This window comes from Camellia sinensis, chromosome 4, assembly GCF_055761805.1.
Source record: "Camellia sinensis isolate YWXY chromosome 4, ASM5576180v1, whole genome shotgun sequence".
Taxonomy (NCBI): Eukaryota; Viridiplantae; Streptophyta; class Magnoliopsida; order Ericales; family Theaceae; genus Camellia; species Camellia sinensis.
The window spans coordinates 196035768-196057221 of record NC_138964.1 but is presented as its reverse complement, the minus strand read 5'-3'; the positions used below and the strand labels follow the sequence as shown (position 1 = coordinate 196057221).

The 21454-nt window shown below is 43.0% G+C and overlaps 1 pseudogene; it reads left to right on the top strand.

Annotated features, from left to right (window-relative positions):
• Positions 1–21454, top strand: part of LOC145824344 (uncharacterized) — a 119215-nt pseudogene that overhangs the window by 518 nt on the left and 97243 nt on the right.

Sequence of the window (21454 nt, the reverse complement as noted above, 5' to 3'; positions counted from 1 at the left end):
CCAGGCAGCAGGTTAGTCCTGGTCACGCGCTTGCTCACCTACATGCATAATATAAATAGTGAGCGAGAGCCCAGTGAATAATAACAAAGTAAAGAGTTTTAATGAATGATGTCCATAACAGATTAAGAAATCAGAATTCAGATTCAGAAACAGATTCATATTCATGTTCATATTCATATTCTTGTTCAAATCATATACAGAAATCACAGTTCCTGCTTAATCATACTTGGTACATCCATTAGCGTTAACAAAGTAGATACAGAACAGATGGTGGTTATGAGCAACCAGTTCCATAAAAGAACCTCCGGATCTGGGTAAAAGATAACAGATATGCTGAGCTCCATGATGGAGCCTCTGGTACTGAGTAATCGAGTGCAGACATAATAAGTTCCATAATGGAACCTCTGATGCCAGGTAACAGCTAACAGAGATCACATTATGCTAAGGATGCCACGAATACATGTTAGAAATCGGACAATCATTCATTGTACAGAACATATCATATCAGAAAATAGATCTTATTTCATCATACAGAAAATAAATAAAGTTGAACATAGCTTTCCTAAGTTATTACTCACAGATGGCTCTGGATGCAGACAGATAGAGAAGACTAATCAAATGGCTTACGGCGCGTGATCTACACAAACACATACCAGATACACATTTGAAACACACGCTCAGAATATACTTAACTCATTACGTTTCGTTCTTAGTGTGTTTCTACGTCTTATCCTCATTAATATGTCTTAATCATGGCTTAGAAATGCCTAGACTGCAATGAGGATGACAAAATATGTTGTTCAACACTTAAGCAAATTTGCTAAAAATAAGGTCCCGCTCAAGCGCAACTTCCTTCGCTCGAGCGAAGGTTAAAAAATGTAAGTAGTCGCTCTAGCGCAACTTCGGTCTCTTGAGCAGCCTGTAAATTCTACAAAAGTACTGGTTGCTTCATTTTCCCGGTCGACGCTCGCTTGAGCATGAGACAATGGTCCTCGCTCGAGCGCAACTCTTGTCGCTTGAGCAGTCTGCAAAACATGTGAACTTTTGGGAGCATGCATTTTACGCTCGAGCCAACTTTTGGTCACTCGAGCAAAAGTGCGAAAATAAAGGTAGTTGCTTGAGTGTAGAATCTGTCACTGAAGCGGAGGTGCAAAATTCTGGAATTTCCACATTGCACTCCCAAACGTCAAACTCAAATCCAAAGTCTTAAAATTCAACTTTTTGGCCCCAAAACTTGAGAAAACACTTATAAACTGATAAAACATGGTGAATTCAAAATCATGCCACAAAATTAAACCCAAGAGCTTTGTCAATTATTCAAAACTCAAACTTGAAATTGTAAAAACATATCATTACATATCATGCATGTAAAAGTGCAAGTTCAAAGCCTTTTATCTAACTCAAAAACATGTTGAATTCTTAGAACATGGCCAAAATGAGGACATGCAAGAGGAAATTCTTTGAATTCAACTACAAAATCATGAGAATTATGCATGCATGCAAGATATGGCTCAATTTCATCAATTCTAACTCAATTATTGTATGATCCAACTTAATTCTCTAGAGTTCATGTCCTACACATCATGACTGTACAATCTAAGGGTTGAAATCTTACCTAGGAGTGTCAATGTGAGAGCTAGAAGCTTGATTCTTGTGTTTCTAAGTCTAATTCCTTCAATTTCTAACAAATTCCTCCCAATCTCAAGTGTTGATATCAAACTCTTATTCTTGGTCTCTTTCTTTCTCTCTCTCTCTCTCTCTCTCTCTCTCTCACATTGTATAGGCTCAAAATGGTGAGTAAAAGGTGAATCAAAATGGTGTATAAGCCTTTCAAAGGCTTGGTTAAGAAAATTAATTAATTAATTAAGCTTACCACTAATCAAATAAGTATTAATTATTCTAATTATTTCACTCCAAATCGAATTTCAATTAAACCTACCACAATGTTCTAAAAAATCCAACGAACACATATACCAGGTTAATTTCGTGATCGGATGCCAATAAAGCTTTCAATTCGTAAAACAAAACAGAAACATAAACAGATATTCCTACCGCAGATAGATATAAACACAAATAATGCAATGCACATGCAATTAATTCATAATTTTACCTTAATTATTATTTATTAGTCATTCTTAATCATGGTTTAGTGGCTAATCACTGCTCGGGGTTGTTACAGTCTTCCCCTCTTAAAGAGTTTGGTCCTCCAAACTTGAATTACCTTTATTTTGGAAGAATATCGAAACCAAAGGAAACAATTCAAGGTATCTCCTCATCATATCTTCCTCCGTTTCCCAAGTTACATAGGTACCTCCGTGGTTTTGCTAGTCAACTTTTACCAATGATATATCTTTGTTCCTCAATCTCGGCCATCATCACTTGTGTACTCGATGATTATGATTGCATGTGTTCGTTTTGACTGCTCGAAGTCCTCGGCAGAGTGCCCTACCGCCTTGAAACCTTATTTGTTTTGTGCCTTGTTTTGGACCAAAACCTTGGTTTTTCTTTCCTCGAACTTTTGGTGACCTGTCGGCCACCACCATAGGTTGTTGGTCACCACCATAGGCTGTCGGCCATGGATAATGGTTGTCGGCCAGGGGTGTGGCCGGTCGGCCACCAATGTCTTTTTCTAGATATTTGTTGACAGTTGTGCCGGCTGTTAGCACATTGAGCTGCATCTGCCTACACGTGTAAGGTGGAATGTCCCTAAGCTTAATGAGTGTTTTTTCTATATATATGGGGGTTCCTACCCCATTTTGAGAGGTTAGCAATTTTGGAACAAAGTTCTCTCTCTCTCTAGATTTCTCTCTTTCTTTTACAATTTTGTGCTTTGTAGCTAGTTTTCTCGACACTTTTACATATACTACCTTGATCAAAGTTACTTCTCTTTGAGCTGAGGTTCCTTGAGACTTGTTTTGAGCTCTAGCAAGTGGTTTTAGCTTGGATTTGTGCCTAGAGTTTCTCTTTGCTTCAAGAGGTAGTTTACTTGCTTTGTTCACTTGTTTAGTATACTTGTTTTGCCATCTATTTCAATTTTTTTTGGCCTAGTTTTGAACCATAAGAAGCTCTATTTTTGTGACTTAAAAGTGGTGGTTTGAGCCTTTTTTTAGTTAGGGGGGGTTCACCCTTCTTGCTTACTAGTTTGCTAAGCTCTTGTGCCTTTATTCATCACTTTCAAATCAACTTTTTTGGGCGTTTTAACCACTAAATTTTAGTGTATTTTCAGTGGCCAAAAACTCATTTTGAAGTCCAAAATTTGAGGGGTTAGTCTCCCCTCCTCATGTCTTGTTTGCATGCCTAGTTAACTTCACATGTTAGCATGTTTTTCTAGCCTAACTTAGCTTGAGTCCATCATGTTTTACACTTTATTTTAACGTGTTTTAGCTCTATTTTGTGCTAGTTTGTTTGAGTCTTGTTTGCATAGTTATAGTGTTAATTCATTCACTAGTTAAGCGTTTTACGGCTTTAACCATCATTGGTGTGAGTTGGTTGTATGTTTTTAGTGCTTTTATCACTCAATTTCAGCACATACAATCTCTGCAATCTCTCTCATTTCTTTACTTTTCCATTTGTTTTGAGGGTTGTTTCAACCTTAGGGTTGTTTAAGCTTGAGGTTAAGGCTCATGCTTAATAGTTTAATCCTCCTTTGAGGGTTCATTACCAACGGCATAAAGCTTCTCCCATGCCTTAAGCCACCCATTCGTTGACACTTCTTTCACTTTAGAAGACACTCACTAATGAACAAATTGATTAATGAATGGTTTGGTAATTAAAATGAGTAAACAAAATTGGCAAGTAAAAGTGTGCAAGATAAGCATTCTTTGTGTTGCATTGCATGTGTTCAAATCGGACGTTAATTTGAACACAAGGAAAATAGGACATTTCATACTCAAAGTGATGTAGTGTGTCATCTTCCTAGGTCACCATTGCCTTTGATCATGCATGATAGGGTGGTGGTCATTTTGGTCATGTTTATGCATTTATTAAACTTGTACAAACTTGGTCCCTTAGCCATCATGCCTGGAAATTGCTTGATTGATGGTTTAAGGGCCAAGAGTTTCTCTCCTTTGAGCTTGTGTGATGATAAAGAAGGTAAACAGTACAAACAACCTGTGAGAATACATTGTTTTGCTCTGTTTTTCTCTCTATTGCAGCAAGGACGTTCAGCTCATTAGTGGCCGACAGCCACAACCAGTGGCCGACCGGCCACCATTGGTAGCCGACCGGCCCTTTGTCCCTCTTGTTGGCCATCAGTGATTTTTTCACACTATGTTGGTAAGGTGGAGCAGAGCTGTTTTGGAAGTTGGCAAAATTTTTAGTGATCAAATGTGCAAACAGAGGCTTTCAGTACAAAACAGTGCCTTTTCTGGTGAAAACCGAGCATGTGCATAAGCCTCCCTTGCATTTCAAGCTTATTTAATGCTTAAATATCTATCTTAAATATGTGTTGTAATTAATTAGTTGTAATTAATTAAGTGTTTTAAATAATTAGTTAGATTAACTAGTTATTCAATTTCGGTTTGTAATAATTAGTTAACTTTATTAGCATAGCTAGTTGGTTAGCTTATTCATTCGGACCCTCCTTCGCAGGGGCATAATGTTGTAATAAGTATGCGTGCATGTGTATATGTTTTCCAACCCCACGTCTTTGTCCCTTTTATTTAACCGCTTTTGATAATTAGTTTAGGAGCATCACATTTCAATTAGCATATCGCATGCTTGCATCCATTCATTCGTATTGCATTCAAACTGCATTGTCATTTCAATATCTTCTTTGAATACGTGTTTATCGCATGTTGTTCAAATCGATCCATATGCCATATTAGTAGCCGAGCCTATAAAATTGCATATTGCATGTGTTACATTAGGCATCTTGTATAGTTAGGATCATGCATCTTTCTAACTAGTTTATGTTTTAGCTTGGAATACTTAGTGAGTTTTATGCTTTAGCATGCTTTCCATGAGGCTATGTGCTTAAATGCTAAACTGCTTGAATGCCTGTGGATGAAGGCTTGTTGTTTGAATTGGAACGATTCAACAAATGTATGTTTTAAGCCCACTTTGCTAAAGTGGCAAATCATGTTTTAAGCCCACCGTGTTTGGTCGCAAATCTGCATCTTTAAGCCCATTTGAGGTGGCAAATTCAAACCATTTTCGTAAACAAACATGAGTTGAATTGTTCCAAATTGAGCAAACTAGTCTATAATTGCTTGTGCGCATCACATAGTAAAGCTAGTTTAATAACCGGAATAAGAATGCATAATGTTTATAAAAAATCATATCATCATTAGTAGAGGCCAATCTTTGATTGGGCGAGTGAGGGTGGTCAATTCATGACCTTCCCCCTCGTACCCAAGTTCCTGAGTCGAGACAACTTTAGTGATGACGGACACGTGGCCTTCGGCACGAGTCAGGGTTTCCTAAATTTCTCCAAAAATAAAATATTTAGGTGGTGACTTTGTATCTGGCAAAGCAATCCAATTTTGGCATTATTTGATTTAAAATCGATTTTTCAAAAAGGTTTGCTGGATTTGGACTCTTTGGTGTTTATCAGTTTCATATTGCACTTGTGAGCCCTTTTCTTAGAGAACTTGACTTGAACTCATGATATGATATTTTATCTACACTTACGTGTTTCTTTGCATTTGCATTTGCATTGGTGCGCCTAAGTCACAGTGTTTGCCATCTGCTATTCCTGAGCGATTTGCTAGAGGCTTGCTTGGAAAAGCTTAGCAAAAAGCTGACCGGTTGCGGGCTCTGCCACGATGGGAACACAACCCGTGGATCTGGACTACCATTGTACCATTTGATCCTCCTTTCACTTCTTGGTGTTAGGTGTGACAAGTATATTAGGTAGTCTTGTTGAGGTACCCCTTTCAATCGACCTAGTTGTATATCAGAAACCATAGAGATTGTTCTAAACTAGGACAAGTTGCTCACCCAAATGCAGGAATTATGTGAAACCTCTTGTTTTGAATAGTGAACCCTAGTTCCTGACGAAACTAGGACAAGGTAACCCTAACCCATCATAGGGGTGTTTTGGCTCTCACTTGCTCGATATATGCTTTTAGAGTAAAACTCTACAGGAATATATGTATCAGTTGCAAGTCTGGAAATCAGTTTTGAGGCAGAAATCAGTGTTGAGTACAGTTCTCCAGCTTATGATTGCAACTGCGTGTTGGTTCTGTCTGAGCCGAGGTGCCATGCAGTTTCTGATTTTTGTTTCTTTTTTTGCTTTATTTTCTTTTTGTAAGGTAGTTTTTCACCATTGCTTCAGATGATTCTGTTACCCCCCAAGCACTCTGGACCTGAGTTAGAAGGATTTGCAGATCTGGGGATCTAGTCAGGGGACAACCAGTGTTTGTTTCACTCCCACCAATTACCAGATGGAGGAGGATTAGGTAGAATTCACCAATTCAACAGTCACCTTTTCCTTCACATGTGCCCAGACAGGCTCAATCTTTTACTTCTACTCCAGACAGAGAGTATTCGCCAGTTCCGATAGCTCAAAGTCCTCCAGTCAGCATGGAAGATATGTTTCACCAACTCTAACAGACCATTGAGACTATGCAACTAGATGCTGCCCACCAAGCTCAGACCACAGCCTGCCAAGCCGAGGTTGTAGCCCGCCAAGCAGAAGTGATAGAAAGGTTTCAGCAACAGTAGCCACAGCCGACAGTAGCCTCAGCATCTCATATACCCCCAGCAGGCATTTCGACACCCGGGGTCACAATTAATGTCTAGGAAAATGCAGGCATTCAGGCAGATCCAATCCCACCTCAGACCTCTAAGGCACCACTTTACCAAATGGAGGCGCCGTTTGAATTCGACATTGAACCCACTGCATTGAAGGTCAACAAGCTAGAAAAGCTCTTCAAACGACCTCAGGGCGTGAATTCGATCCCTGACATTGAGGATAGATACACAGACTCGACAATAACTTTGCCGGATAGATTCAAAATGCCGCACATATATCGGTTTGACGGCTTTGGGGATCCCATGGTCCATCTGCGACTATTTTCAGATATTCTACAACCAATGGGTCTATCCCGACTATAGAAGTTGTCACTTTTTGGCCGAACCGTGTCAGGTATAGCGACCATCTGGTATGCCAAGCTTGAAGACTCTGTGAAGAGAAATTTAGAGGAAATGGCTGAGGCCTTCATAGCACAGTACTCCTATAAATAACCAGATCGAGGTCACTACTTGTGATCTCGAAGTGACCCGCCAGGAGCCGATAGAGGGTTTCTCAGATTTTGTGATCCGGTGGAGGGCTAAGGCCTCCATGATGACTATTCGGCCATCCAAGAAAGACCAGATCAGAATGGCGGTCTGTAACTTACAAGGAAGACTATTACAGAAAATGATAGTCTTGCCTTTATTTACTTTTGCTAACCTCCATAAAATAGGGGTGCAAATTGAGGATGCAATGAAGTAGGGTCTGATAGACCATGAGAAGGAACAACCCAAGAGGCCCTTTACACGCAGCTCCAATGCAGCCACGACTGGTGGCATCTCTGCACGACCTTCGAATGTGAGCATGGTCACCACCACACTCAAGGCTGCTAACCCCTTTGCCGGTGCATCCAACACAACTTCACAAACCTTAAGCCATTAGGCCCGAGGCCAGTGGGTCTTCACCTCACTGTATATGTCCTTATCTGCAGCCCTGAGGGTCCTAATCAAAAAGGGGCATCTTAAGCTGTTAGAACAACGCCCACTACCCGATCCTCTCCCTCCAAAACATAACCCGGCCAAATATTGTGCTTTACACCAACAGCATGGTCATGATACTGATCAGTGCTTCAGATTGCCTCATGAGATTCAAGATCTCATTGACAATAAGGTGATAGCACCTCCCGAAAAACCCACCGTCACTACAAATCCTCTCCTACCACATAACCAAGCCCCTCCACCACGGCAAATAAACCTCATCCACACATTGGCCATCTCTTATGACCCCAATATATACATCACCTCTTCCTACCTACCTAAGCTGGCATTGTTCATCCCAGAAAGCACAAACTTGTGCATGATGAACACGTCCTCACTCCAACCCGAACCCGTGGTGGTGACAGTGGAAGATGAAGGGAGGTCAGCTTTGGTAGAAAAGATCAGTTCGTTGCCTGAGGGCTTTGAGGGTTTGTCTAATGGGGTATACAACCCAAGCTCCTATATTGTGCCAATCAACTAAGATAAATAGGAAGTCGTGTTTCCTACGGGGATAGAGGTCAGTGTAGTCTGAGAAGATGGACCAACCCAGGGATTAGATGATCTAGCCGACCTAGAAGAGGATATAGACAATTTGCAGTTCTTTGATGAGCAAGATCAAGGGGACATGCATATTAATTGGTTTGATCTAAATGGGTCGATTGACAATTCAAGGTGGCTAAGTGTAGACGCGCCCCAAGGGCCTCATGCTACTACAGTTCGGACTCAAATGTCACGATTCTGAATCTAATCCTGCAAAGTTCAATGCGAGATCGATAAATCACCAAATAGTCCAAATCCAGCAAATCGTTTTGGAAAACTGATTTTTATAAAGAAGTGCCAAACATGGACTGCTTTGCCAGATACAGAGTCGCCACCTAAATATTTTGTTTTGGAGGAATTTAGGAAACCCTGACTCGTTGCCTAAGGCCACGTGTTCGTCATCACCAAAGTTGCCTCAGCTCGGGAACTTGGGTACGAGAGGGGAAGGTCATGCAATGAGTACCCCCGCTCGCTCGATCAAAGATCGGCCTATACTAAGCATGATATCTTGTTTTTGAAAACACATGCATTCTTATTCCGGTTAATTAGCTAGAATTACTATGTGATGCGCACAACACACAGATATAGACTAGATCGCCTAATTTGGAACAAAACATCGCATATCCGTTTGTTTGGAAATGGTTTGAAGTTTGTTACTCGCAAGTAGGCAAAAATACGGATTTCAATGAATTGTTCCAATTCAAGCAATCCAACCTTCACCCACAGGCATTCAGGCAGTTATATCACATAAGCAGTTAGCCTCATGGCAAGCATGCTGTCATGTTAACACTCACACTCATGCAAGATGCTAAAGCATAAAAGCTTACCTAGTACTCTGAGCCAAAACAATAGCTAGTTAGTAATCAATGCATGATCCTAGCTATGTTAACATGGCTAATGCAACACATGCGAAATGCAACTAGAAATAGGCTCGGCTATCCTAAGATGGCATATGAGATGCAACTTGATACGTGTATTCAAATAGGAATTGAAATACAATGTAGTTTGTATGATGCGCCGAGCCCGGTGCATGCAATACAGATGAATGATGCAAACATGCAATCATAAGGATGCTAATTGAAACATGACCTAAAACTAACCATTGAAGCAGGTAAGTAAAAGGGAGAAAGACATGGGGTTGGAAGACATTCACACACTCACGCACACTTACTACAAAATTCGCCCTCTCGACGAAGGGTCCGAATAAATAATACAAATTAACTATCCTAGCTAATTAATTATTGCACAACTCTTAACTAATTAAGCAAATTAATTAAGTTACAAAACAGTTAAAGCGGCCTCAAGAGGAGGGACAAATGCATGCTCGATCGGCTTCACTCGGAAATCCATTGCCATGTCCCATGTGCCTCTATTTGCACTGTTTTGCTCCTCTGAAAACTGTGAAAATCTCTGTGATGCTTTTGGACCATCTCAAGGACATACTAGGAGAGCATCGGCGAAAGGACAAGGCCATCGGCCATAATAAATGGGTCATCGACCACTTGTGGGTCCATCGGCTAAAAATTTCTAGCCAATCAGCACTGAAGATAGCCGACCGGCCACCTCTTCCTGCAAAGCTGCTCCTTTTGCTACAGCAGAGGACAGATAGGGGCATGGCAATACATTTGCAAGATGATGTTTGCAACCACATCCCTTATCATATTTGAGACTCAAAGGGATGTAGTGCTAGACCCTCGGGCCACCAATCACACATCTCGATGCATGATGGTCAAAGAGGCCAAGTGTGCAATTCACTATGGAATGAATGCACAAAAACACATGAATGCTTCACACTCTATCATGTTGGATCAAGAGTGTCGATAACCGAGGATTGAGGTACGTTTCGTCACTTCGAGTACGAAACGTCCCTCGCTCCTCGTGTTTGGTTTAACACCCCAAACCAAACACAATGTAATGCAACATGGAAATGCAATGCCATGCAACCTAACATGTAGACAACATGACATGAAACAAGTAATATAACAACACTACAACGGGCCAAGCATGCAACAATATGCAAGATGGACAAGCATGCAAGAACATGCAAGATGGATAAACATGCAATGACATGCAAAGATGGACTTAAACTGAAGTAGGTAGACCTCAGCCATGCCAAAAATAGTGGCCAAAACACCAGGACTAAGGCACCAAAATGCAAGACAAACATGCACACACATTGATTCATCACTTAGGCCTAAAAGCACAACTCTAAAAAATGCTCAAAGAGTGACAAAAGTGGAAGTATAACAACAATATAAGCTCTGAAAATAAGCATGGAATGATGCCAAATCAACCAAACGATGCAAGCATGGCATACGAGAAGGCTCAAGGCTTAAGGCTAGCCAAGAAGCTTATACTAAGGCCACATGAACCAGGCCCCAAAGAGCCAAGGACAACCAAAACAGTCCTAAATCATGTTAAAAGGAGTCTAAAACATGCAAGGGCCAAAGCTAAAACATGCCAACACAAAGGGCATAAGGCATGAGGCATGCAATGCTAACAAAGAGGTGTTATACTACACGTATTATAACCAAACATTGCATGACTTAACCAATGAAAATTAGAGTTATGACATGTCAAAATAAGCCCAAATACCCACTGAGATGGCATCCCAAAGGCCTAAGCTTGGTGGCATGCACAATGCCCTATTCTTAAGGCATGAAACACAAAATATCCAAAGCATGGAATAGGTGATAAATGCAAGTGTGTGACTACAAAACATGGACTGAAATCACATTTCACATGATGCCAAATCATGAAAATACTTCAAGTAACACATGCTAATGAACTCACGGCACAAAGCTTACAAGCTAGAATGAACCAAGGCTATGCAAAACAATGCATGCATGACCAAGACAACACCAAACAGAGCTTAAACGTGGTAAAACATGACTAAAAGCTCCTTTGAGTTGAGCCAAAATATGCAAGCATGATGGTCCAAATGCATGATGTATATTAAGACAAATGAGAGGATTGCAAAGCAAGTATATTATGCATGCAAGAGACCACTAAACCAACTTGAAACAGAGGTATAGCATGGTCAAATAACACCAAATACTTGTTGAAATGAAGCCAACACATGCGAAGCAAACATGCTACTCTTATAAGCCAACAATGCAAGCATATGAGACACAAGGAGAGGGGGGTGTCCCTCTCCTATTCAAGACTCCAAAACAACTTCTCCACTACTAAAAATCCTCTGGATTTCAGTGACGAGAAGGCCAAGACAAGATGGTTCCAAAGCTCAAAAGTAAAAGCACAAAACAAGTCCAAACAAGGCCTAAGAGGGGGTAGAAAACCCCCTAACCAAAAAATGACCTTAAGCAAACATCTTAAGCATACAAAATCAGAACTTTTTACAGTTTATAGCTAAGCTTAAAACAATATGCAAGTAGGTCTAAAAAGCTTAAGTAAAAAAGGGAGATCTAAAGTAAGAATACTCACCCTTGAAGAACACCTTCAAGGACAAAGCTCCAGCACCTTTCTCTGATCAAAACCACCTCAAGAACTATAACATCAACTCTCTAGCACCTCAGCAACCAAGGATAGTATAATGTTAGGTGTTTGTGTGCAATAATAAGAACAAAACACCCTTTTGAGCTCAAACACACACACAAATCTCGAGAGAGGGAGATATAGAGAGAGAGATATATATATATATAACTTGTATATCAGATTTCTGGAATCCCTGGAAAGGGAGAGGAGGCTCTCCTTTTATAGAAATCCAATTTTGTAAAGCTTCTTGGAGAAGCTAAGCAGGGCTCAAATCCCTCCTTACACGTGTATGGAGGGAGGGAATTGTGCGTGCCAGTTGTGCCAGCTGGCACAAAATATCTGCATAAAGCAGATGAACAGGGTTCGGCTACAAGATATGGCCAATTGGCTAACATGAGGGGCCAACCGACCAAAGATAGTGCCGATCGGCCAACACTTTTGGCCGATGGCAATAAAAAGGGGGCGATGGCATCATGCATTGGCCGATGGGTTGAAGGGATGGCCAACAAGCCACCCTCTTCCCTTAGAAGAAAAAACACAAGTCCTTGGTCCACAACCAAGCACAAAACAGTCAAGTTGAGAGATCTTGAGGCAAGGCGCACGGCCGAGACCTTCGAGAACTCAAAACGAACATGAACATGGATGATCATCGAGTGTTCAAGCGACGACGTCCAAGTCTTGAGGACGGTCAAAAATGGGGTGTCTATAGTTGCCTCTCTTTGACAGAACTCGAAAGTCATAAGATGACGGGAGTGAATGTCAAAGGCCAGAGACGACCCATTTTCGACAAGGCGGAAGACTTAGACAAGCATACAGGATAACACAGATATGTGCCCGCAGGCGGGGGCAAAATGTAAATGACATGCACAATGCCGAACATAACTTATGATCATGCAAAGAGAGCTGTAACAAAGCATAACATGCAACAATTTAAGCAAGCAAATAAGAATCAAACTACATTTCATGCAGAAAGGATGTAAGAGAATTATACAATTCTCGCTACATCTCAAGCGGAGAATACAATACCATCCGGTTCGTCTGGTCGCGCCAACTTCAAATGAACCGTACATACAATAACGTGCCTGTAAAAGAAAGAGACTTAACAGGTACAATATTGTTAAAAACATGCAAAGCAATGCAAGTGATAAGTGCGTGACGACGCAGATGAAGTAGTGCATAACAATGCAAGTAAAACATACGTGACAGCGCAAGATAAATGTGCATAACAATGCAAGTAAAACATACGTGACAGCGCAAGATAGATGTGCATAACAATGTAAGTAAAACATGCGTAACAACGCAAGTTAGATGTGCATAATAATGCAAGTAAAACATGCGTGACAACGCAAGATAGATGTGCATAACAATGCAAGTAAAACATGCGTGACAGCGCAAGATAGAAGTAAGTGCGACACAACACAGGTAACGAACGTAACAGCTCAAGTTAGAAGTAGGTGCAAAACAACGCAAGATAACAAGTGTAACAGCGCAAGTTAGAAGTAAGTGTGAAACAACGCAAGATAACGAGCGTAACAGCGCAAGTTAGAAGTAAGTGCGAAACAACACAGGATAACGAGCGTAATAGCGCAAGTTAGAATTAAGTGCGAAACAACGCAGGATAACGAGCGTAACAGTGCAAGTTAAAAATAGTGAAAATGCAGGACCATACAAATAAAACATACGGAACAATGCACGTAATGAAAATGCATGACAATACGACAATAAAGAGGGGCACATATTCAACGTAAGTATAGTAAAGCCATCTTATGCACGATGTTGAGACGCAACTTTAAAACAAGACGAGGCATGTTCAATGCAAAAGTAAAACAGCATATAACCAATGTGCTTATGACAGGCATGACAAAACATTGTAATGCGATATATTTAAAGCAATTTTCGAATCTCGCAAGATAGAAAAGGATACGAAAAGGATACACCTTGCACGTAACGAGCATCACACACGAAAGACACAGTTCAAGGTCATCGCGGAGGCCGGTTTAAGCTTCAAAAGTGCACCTTCTTGCACTGTCTTGAGCAATGAAGGCTCCAAACAATGTAACTGACCCAAACAAGAGTGTGGGAGGTGCATCGACCACAAGAGGAGGCCATCAGCCATCCATTGGCCATCAAATGAGGTCATCGGCCAAATATTTAGCTAACCGGCTAACAATTTGGCCGATCGGCCAAAAATGGCCGTTTCGAGGGCAATTTTGTCCTCTGGCCACGGGTCTTTAACTATGGGGTTCCAAATCCCATTTCCTCACTTCCTCAAGCTCGAAAAACATTTCCCTACCTGTCTAGGTCATTTTCCTCGCTTCGATCCTTACTTTTCTCCCATTTTCGAGCCTTTTACATCGTTCGATTCGCGAAACCTTCTTCGTTTTACACACTTTGAACCGAACAAAACTCGGTTTTCGGTGTTTCTTTCTTGGTTTCCAATACTTGGGGTTCGTTTCCCCCTGAGTTTACTTGGTTTTCATGCCTTTTCCACACTCCGACCTTTTCTCCCATTTTTTCATCCTCTTGGGGTTGACTTTTGGGTTGACTTTTTGCATTCCTACTCGTTTTTCACATTCTCGGCCATTTTCATGCTCCCTTTGAGGTGGCAGACGACATTCCACGTGGTGGGACTCCCCCGGAGTTGGACGTGGACCCCGAGGTCAAGCTCCTACCTCTCCTCATTCGGCCGTTCGATCCGGCGACTTACAGGCCGGCGATACACGTGTTACCTCCCGCTGACATCCGCCACTTCAGGAGCTATGCGCGGGGCGCGCCACTGGAGCTTTTTGTGCGAGCCAGAGTCACATCGGTCTTACGACGCCACTGAGGTATATTCTTCCTTTGTTTCATTTTCTGCAATGTAGAACATATAACCGTGATAGTCGATTCTGTTCTTTAACTACTTAACTCAGACACACTGATACATCACATGTTGTAGTTTACTGTGAGCACACCCACACCCGATATCTGTTTAAATCTGAACACATGCACACACGCTGCATTCTCAACTGAAAAATTCAAACACACTGATACGTCATATGCTGTAGTTCACTGTGAGCACACCCACAACCGATATCTGTTTAAATCTGAACACACGCACCCGCACTGCATTTTCATTAATTTTGAGCGCACCCAAACACATGCACACACACTGTATTTTCAACTAAATGACCCAAACAGACTGTTAGATCATATGCTTAGCCCACCCAATAGCTGTGTAAACTCAAACATATGCACCCACACTACATTTTCCCTTGTTCTGACGGCATTTAAACACTGTACATCTAACACCGCATCGCATCTGTTTGTCTTTTAATACAAGGATATTCCCATGCCTTCCGAGGGTATGGGAATGTCGTCGCTCGAGGATGGTATATGGAGCTACCCGATGCGGTTCGCCATATTGTCGACCAGGCCGGCTTCGGCACTTTCTGCATGGGACTTTCGCGCCTCACTACGAGCAGGCCCCTTCTTGCTGCTTTGGTGGAGAGGTGGTGGGACACCACCGACTCCTTCTACCTTTCTGCCACCGGGGAGATGACGATGACTCCCTTTGACTTCTCCATGCTCACAGGCATGGGAGTAGGGGGTGATCAGATCCCCTTTGATATACATATAGACGAGTGGGGCGCCGCTCAGCTATATTTGCTTGACACTCAGCCACCTCTTGCCTGGCCAGGATTTGTGAGGTACTCATGGTTCAAGGATCACTTCTGGATCCAAGCGCCTACTACTCGGGATGAGGAGAAGCAATATGCTTGTGGCTTCATCATGTTCCTGCTGGGCACCACGCTCTTCGTCGACCGGGTGAACACTGTCGCCCTTTACCTACTGAGCGCACTTGTGGACGTGACGCAGATCCGCGGCTACGACTGGGGTGGCGCGGGCTTGGCCACTCTTTACGGATATATGAGCTAATCCTCCCGCCACAACGAGCAGTTGCTTGGAGGCTACTGGTGAGCCTGGGAGGTACATGTTCCCTTTTCTGTCTTTTCAATTCTATTTTTTTTTCATTATCTGCACATCACACACACTGCGCGCACGCAATCTGATTTACACTGGTTGTACACTGCACACACTGCACAATACATTGCACATACTGCACTCTATTTTATCTGTATACTGCTTTATCTGATAAGCATACTCATATCTACTCTGTTGCATTCCATAGTTTTGGGTGTATGCCTATTTTCCTAGGCTCACCCCAGTGCCGGATGAGGAGATGCCCCCTATGGTTCCGTTTTCCCACCTCTTCGATATGAGATGTGAGCGGAGGCCACGGGAGTCCTTCATGTTCTTCCACCGCTACTTTGACACCATCACCGCGACCGAGGTATGTCAAACATTACAGTTTATTTAAGCTTCGCTTCATATTGTACTATCAATAACAGTAGATAACAAACTGTGTATTATTTGCAGATCACCTGGCAGCCCTGGGCTCCGTTGCCTAACGCAATTCGAGAGCGGTATGCCGATGCTCGAGAGACTACCTGATTCAGGGTCTTGTTAGAGGGACCGGTCTGCCGCGCTTAGTACTTTGGGGAGCGCTTCCTACGGCAGACCTTAGGCCTGCCAGAGCAGACAGTTCCAACACCTCCTCCTACCCACATGAGGCACACTGAGAGGTACACCTTACAGGAGATGATGGACTGCACGATTGGCTGGAGCTATGAGCGCTTTAGAGACGAGGGTGATTACACCAAGTTCATTCAGACATATTTGATGCCGTCACTAACCGGTGCTCGCTGAGTCGAGAGAGAGAGGCCAGCAGTGCCAGCAGCAGGAGTAGGAGCACTGAGGGCACCTCAGGCCGTGGGAGGAGTGGATTTCGGAGAAGAGAGGGAGCTGGATGGCCCGAGCTACCTACGATGATGACATGCCGTGGACAGGGTGGGGAGACTTACCAGATACCCATCGCTCCTCCTCCGGCTGATCATGAGCTTATCAGAGTTTACGGTTCGGCCCCTGTATGTACTGGTATATTTTGCATTCTGTACAGTCATTTCAATTCATTCGATATCCCGCAGAATACTAATTACTTCAACACTTTTACAAGATTCGATCGAGTACACCCGTCAGTCTCTAGAGCTGACTGCCTCGGTGATGGGGATGCTACAGCGGAGCACCGACCTGCTGACCATCTATGGTATCCCGATAAGTTCTTTCAACCGTAGTTTCAAACTTTGCATAATCTGTTCCATACTAATTTGATGTTCCACATTGTCGATACGTCACTTGACACACAGCACTCACGACATTGATGCACTGTAACTTACCTACTATTTGCGGCATTCATACATTGTATTCATACACTGCATTAGACATTCGCACACTGCTCACAGTATTCACACACTGTACTCATACATTGCATTTGGCAGTCACACTTGGCTTTGCATAGTATAACTGATGCGTATGCCAACTGTTCTTGTCAGGCCCCATTCCAGATACCGGTTGTAGGGGGTGTTCCAGTAGGACCATCTGCACCTGCCCGAGGAGGAGGGAGAGCAAGGCGAGGGACCACAGTACGCCTCCAGACCAAAGTCGGGTTTACTCATGTTGGGAGCAGCTCACGGGCACCGATTCCAGACGACGATGAGTCTGAGGCAGAGGTAGAGTCATCTGAGGATGAGACTGGAGATGGCTCGGGCTCGGGCTCGAACTCGGATGGTGAGGTTGGCGGCGACGCTCCTGGACCTTCGTCCAGGAAGAGGACGAGGACAGACTCCCATGCTTGAGATGGCTGATGCTGATCCAGACATTTGCTACTTTTCCTCTTTTTAGCTATTCAGACATTTTGTTGCTTTTCCTTTTTGTTTTACTTTTCTTTTTACTGGTAGTTTGAGCACATTGTACTACCGCAGGTAGGTTTTATTTTCTTCAAAGCTATGTACTTGAAAAGATAATGGAATGAAACAAGTTTTTGTTAAAAAGGTGTTGCATTCGTACATTCTATACATCGCATCGCATCGTATTACATAACAAATGTAAATGAGATTAAACTTTGTTTGAAAATTAAACACTCGCATCGCAATAATTAGGTAGTGAACCAACTAACAACGAAATAACTCGATAAGCAAAAAAAAGAACTTGACATGCTAACCAAATGTAAATACAACTCGATAAGCAAGACAAGGACTAAAAAACATGAAATACAACTCGATAAGCAAAAGTACAACAACTCGATAAACAAATTGAAGTAACACAGGCGTGACTTCGCAAAATCATCACCGAAAGGCATTTAAAGTGGAACCATTCACAAGTTCTCAACACATTCAACTCATAGATAGCTCAGAGAACAAGAGGAAAGGCCATCGGCCAAAGGGGAGGCCATCGGCCATAAGAAATGGCCCTCGGCCATCATTACTAGCCGATCGGCCAAAAATGGTGGTCGATCGGCACTCTTTTTGGCCGATCAGCCAAAAATGGCGAGCACCTCCAGAATGTTGACACCTGTCTTCCACTCAACACCTTATCTTCTACAAAAGCCCCAACTTCGTAGTTTTCTTCATTTCAACACTAATTTTGCAACAAATGGAAGCATTTCTTCTCCAAAATCTCACAAATTGGATTGGCAATTTAGACGGCTCGGAAAAGTTGAATTTCTGGGGCTTCAGCATAAATGCACTATTCATGTTGAGTCGCACCCCGCTACATTTTCCGTTCCTTCATGCTGCGATAAGGTTTTGGAATCCGGTGACACGCGTTTTTAGCTTTGGTGGGCAAGAGTTGTGTCCCACTTTCGAGGATTTCCAAGCTTTAATGGAATCCGAGCGTGATGAAGAAATCTTGCCTCAGCTCCGGTTCGGCCATGTCCAAGCCTTAGTACGGATGTGCGGCCTTACTTTGTACGACGCTCAGTCATTGATTCATGACGGAGAGCTGGACATTCCGAGCTTAGTTCGTCAGTTTTCTAATGCCGGTGATCGCGACGACCACCATTGGCAAGATTATCTGTGACATGCGCTTTGCTTGTGCATGTTGTCCCAATTCTTGCTTGCCCCAGGCTCCGGTAGATTTAGCACCCGTTTGATCGAAGTCGCCGAGGACTTGAAGGGGGGTAAGAGCTGTATCGCTATGACACTAGCCGAAACATTGATGAGATTAGACGCTTTTCATCGCCGGGAGATGGCCAGGTTTGCAGGGAGTCCACTACTACTACAGGTAATGTTTCCCACCCCATCTCACATATGTCTCTCGCATCACTCGGCCCTCAGGCTCGGTTTTTCTCTCAAAACCCTTTGCTTACTTTTTCTCTCAACTTACACCTCTCTATTCTTCAATCTCTCATTTTTCATCCCTCCCTCAGGTATGGTTGATGGATAAGTTGAGAGTGATGGACTCATGTCTGGCATATTCAGCTTGCAGCTATTTCTTCCGACGACGCTTGGTTGATGCCCCGGATAAGGGATGGTGGTACAACTGGATGTGCAGTTTGTCCACTACGAACATTGCTTGGCGCTGCCCCTGGCTTGACTTACCAGCGATGAGCTACAGCATGACCCGCCAGCCTGGGATCTAGTTGATTGGCTTGACACACTGTGTCTTCTATTTCCCATTTCGATTCCAGCGCCAGTTCAGACATGATCAGATTTGCCCAGAAGTGGGGATTGAGTATCCTGCTGCATTTCTGGTCCGAGGCGCATAGCTAGCCCAGTATGCCACAGCATGGAGGACGAGAGAGCTTCTAGCCCCCCCTTTCACTTTCAGTTACACCCTCTCTGATGAGTGCATAGATTGGCTCAATGAAGAAGCACAAGTAGGGCCCACTTTGGCATCAGAGGCTTCTACCAGCTCGGGGAGGGGACGCAGGAACACCTGACTATGCCCCGGATTTATTTGCTTTAATCAGAACTTTCAAGTTTTCCTTATGAATGTAATAAAAAACAACTTCAATTTGTGTTCAAGAGTAGGAGAACTCTGTATTGAAATCAATGAAATTGAAGGTTGTGGGTACTGAAAATTTTCCGTTTGGTCCAAAAATGGTCTAAGTTGTAAAAAGATTAATTTGAGCAAAATCAACTTTTATTAAAACTTTTCAAAGCCATTTTCGATATGGATCAGAACTGGACACGCCTGAGATCTATCACTGAGATGTACAACCCCGGATCCCAGCAACTGGAATGTTGCCCCTAGTCTGAATAATACTGCACTGGAGATCACAACCGAGCTCTTGAATCCTGAATAGACAAAGATGACCAAACATGATCACATAGACAAAGTTGATCGAGGAAGTGTTTATGGATGAACTTCAGGATGAAGTTGCCTACGTATCCCAAAGATGGGAATCAAGCCTTACGCAGTTCGGCTTAGGTTCACTCGAGTATTTACGCTCTCCTTTTGTGCTCTAACTTTTGCTAAGGCCGCCCTTTGCGGGTTTTCAACCTTGCGAGCTCAGTTTTTATGATTTCAAATTTTGTGTGCTCTAATTTTTGCCTAGGTCACCCTTTCAGGTTTTCGGCCTAACGAGCCACTCAAGGAAAATATTTCTTCAACTTGTCCATGTTGATCGGTTGAGAGAACTATAGGCCATCTAGGTCCATCAGAACGACAGCTCCACCCGACCAGATAGCCTTAGTGATGTAAGGACCAGTCCAATTGGGTCTGAACTTGCCCCTAGGGTCGTGGATGGGAGCTCGGTTGTCTTTGAGCACCAAATCTCCTTCTTTCAAATTCCTAGGCTTAAGCTTCTTGTTGAAAGCCCAGGCAATTTTGTGTTGATAACCCTGAACATGGTACAGTGCTTTCAGCCTTCTCTCGTCAAAGAGCATGAGTTCTTTGAATCTGCTCTGCTGCCAATCTACCTCAGCTATCTAACACTCAGCCAGTACCCGTAATGACGGAACCTTAATTTCGATAGGCAGAATTGCCTCCATCCCATAAACCAAAGAGTACGGAGTCGCCCCAGTGAAATTTTGAATTGAAGTCCGGTAGCCCCACAGAGCAAATGGCAACTTATCTGGCCAGTCCCGGTAGGTTTCCACCATCTTCTACAGTATGTGTTTCATATTCTTGTTGGCGACCTCAACTGCTCCGTTGGTCTGCGGCCGATATGTAGACGACTTATGAAAAACCACGTTGCACTTGTCCAACAAGTCAATCACTTCCTTCTTGAAGTGGGAACCATTATCTGAAATGATCTCGTTCGGGACACCGTGGCGACAGATGATTTTATTCCTGATGAACTTAGCGATATGCGAAGCTTTCAACACTGCATAAGATTGGGCCTCAACCCGCTTCGTGAAATAGTCTATCGCGACCAGAATGAACTCATGCCCATTGGACCCCTTCGAAGTAACAACCCCGATCACATCAATCCCCCAAACTGAAAACGGCCATGGCGAAGTCATGTTGTACAGCTTTGACGGCGGAATGTTCATGCGATTCGCATGGATCTGACATTTGTGGCATCGCTAGACAAAGCCAATACAATCCTCCTCCATGGTGGACCAGTAATAACCCTGTCTAAGGATCTTCCAGGCTAGCATCACCCTGTTCATGTGCGCTCCGCACTCTCCTCCATGGATGGCCTCCATTAGGCGCTTCGATTCTTCAGCATCAACACACAACTTATGCATCTCGAGATGTCCTCTCTTATACAGTTTACCTCCGCAGACGATGAACTGAGCAGCCATTCTTCTAATTACCCTCTTATCTTTGGCATTTGCCCCTGGTGGATACACCTCTTTTTCCAAGAAATTTCAGACAT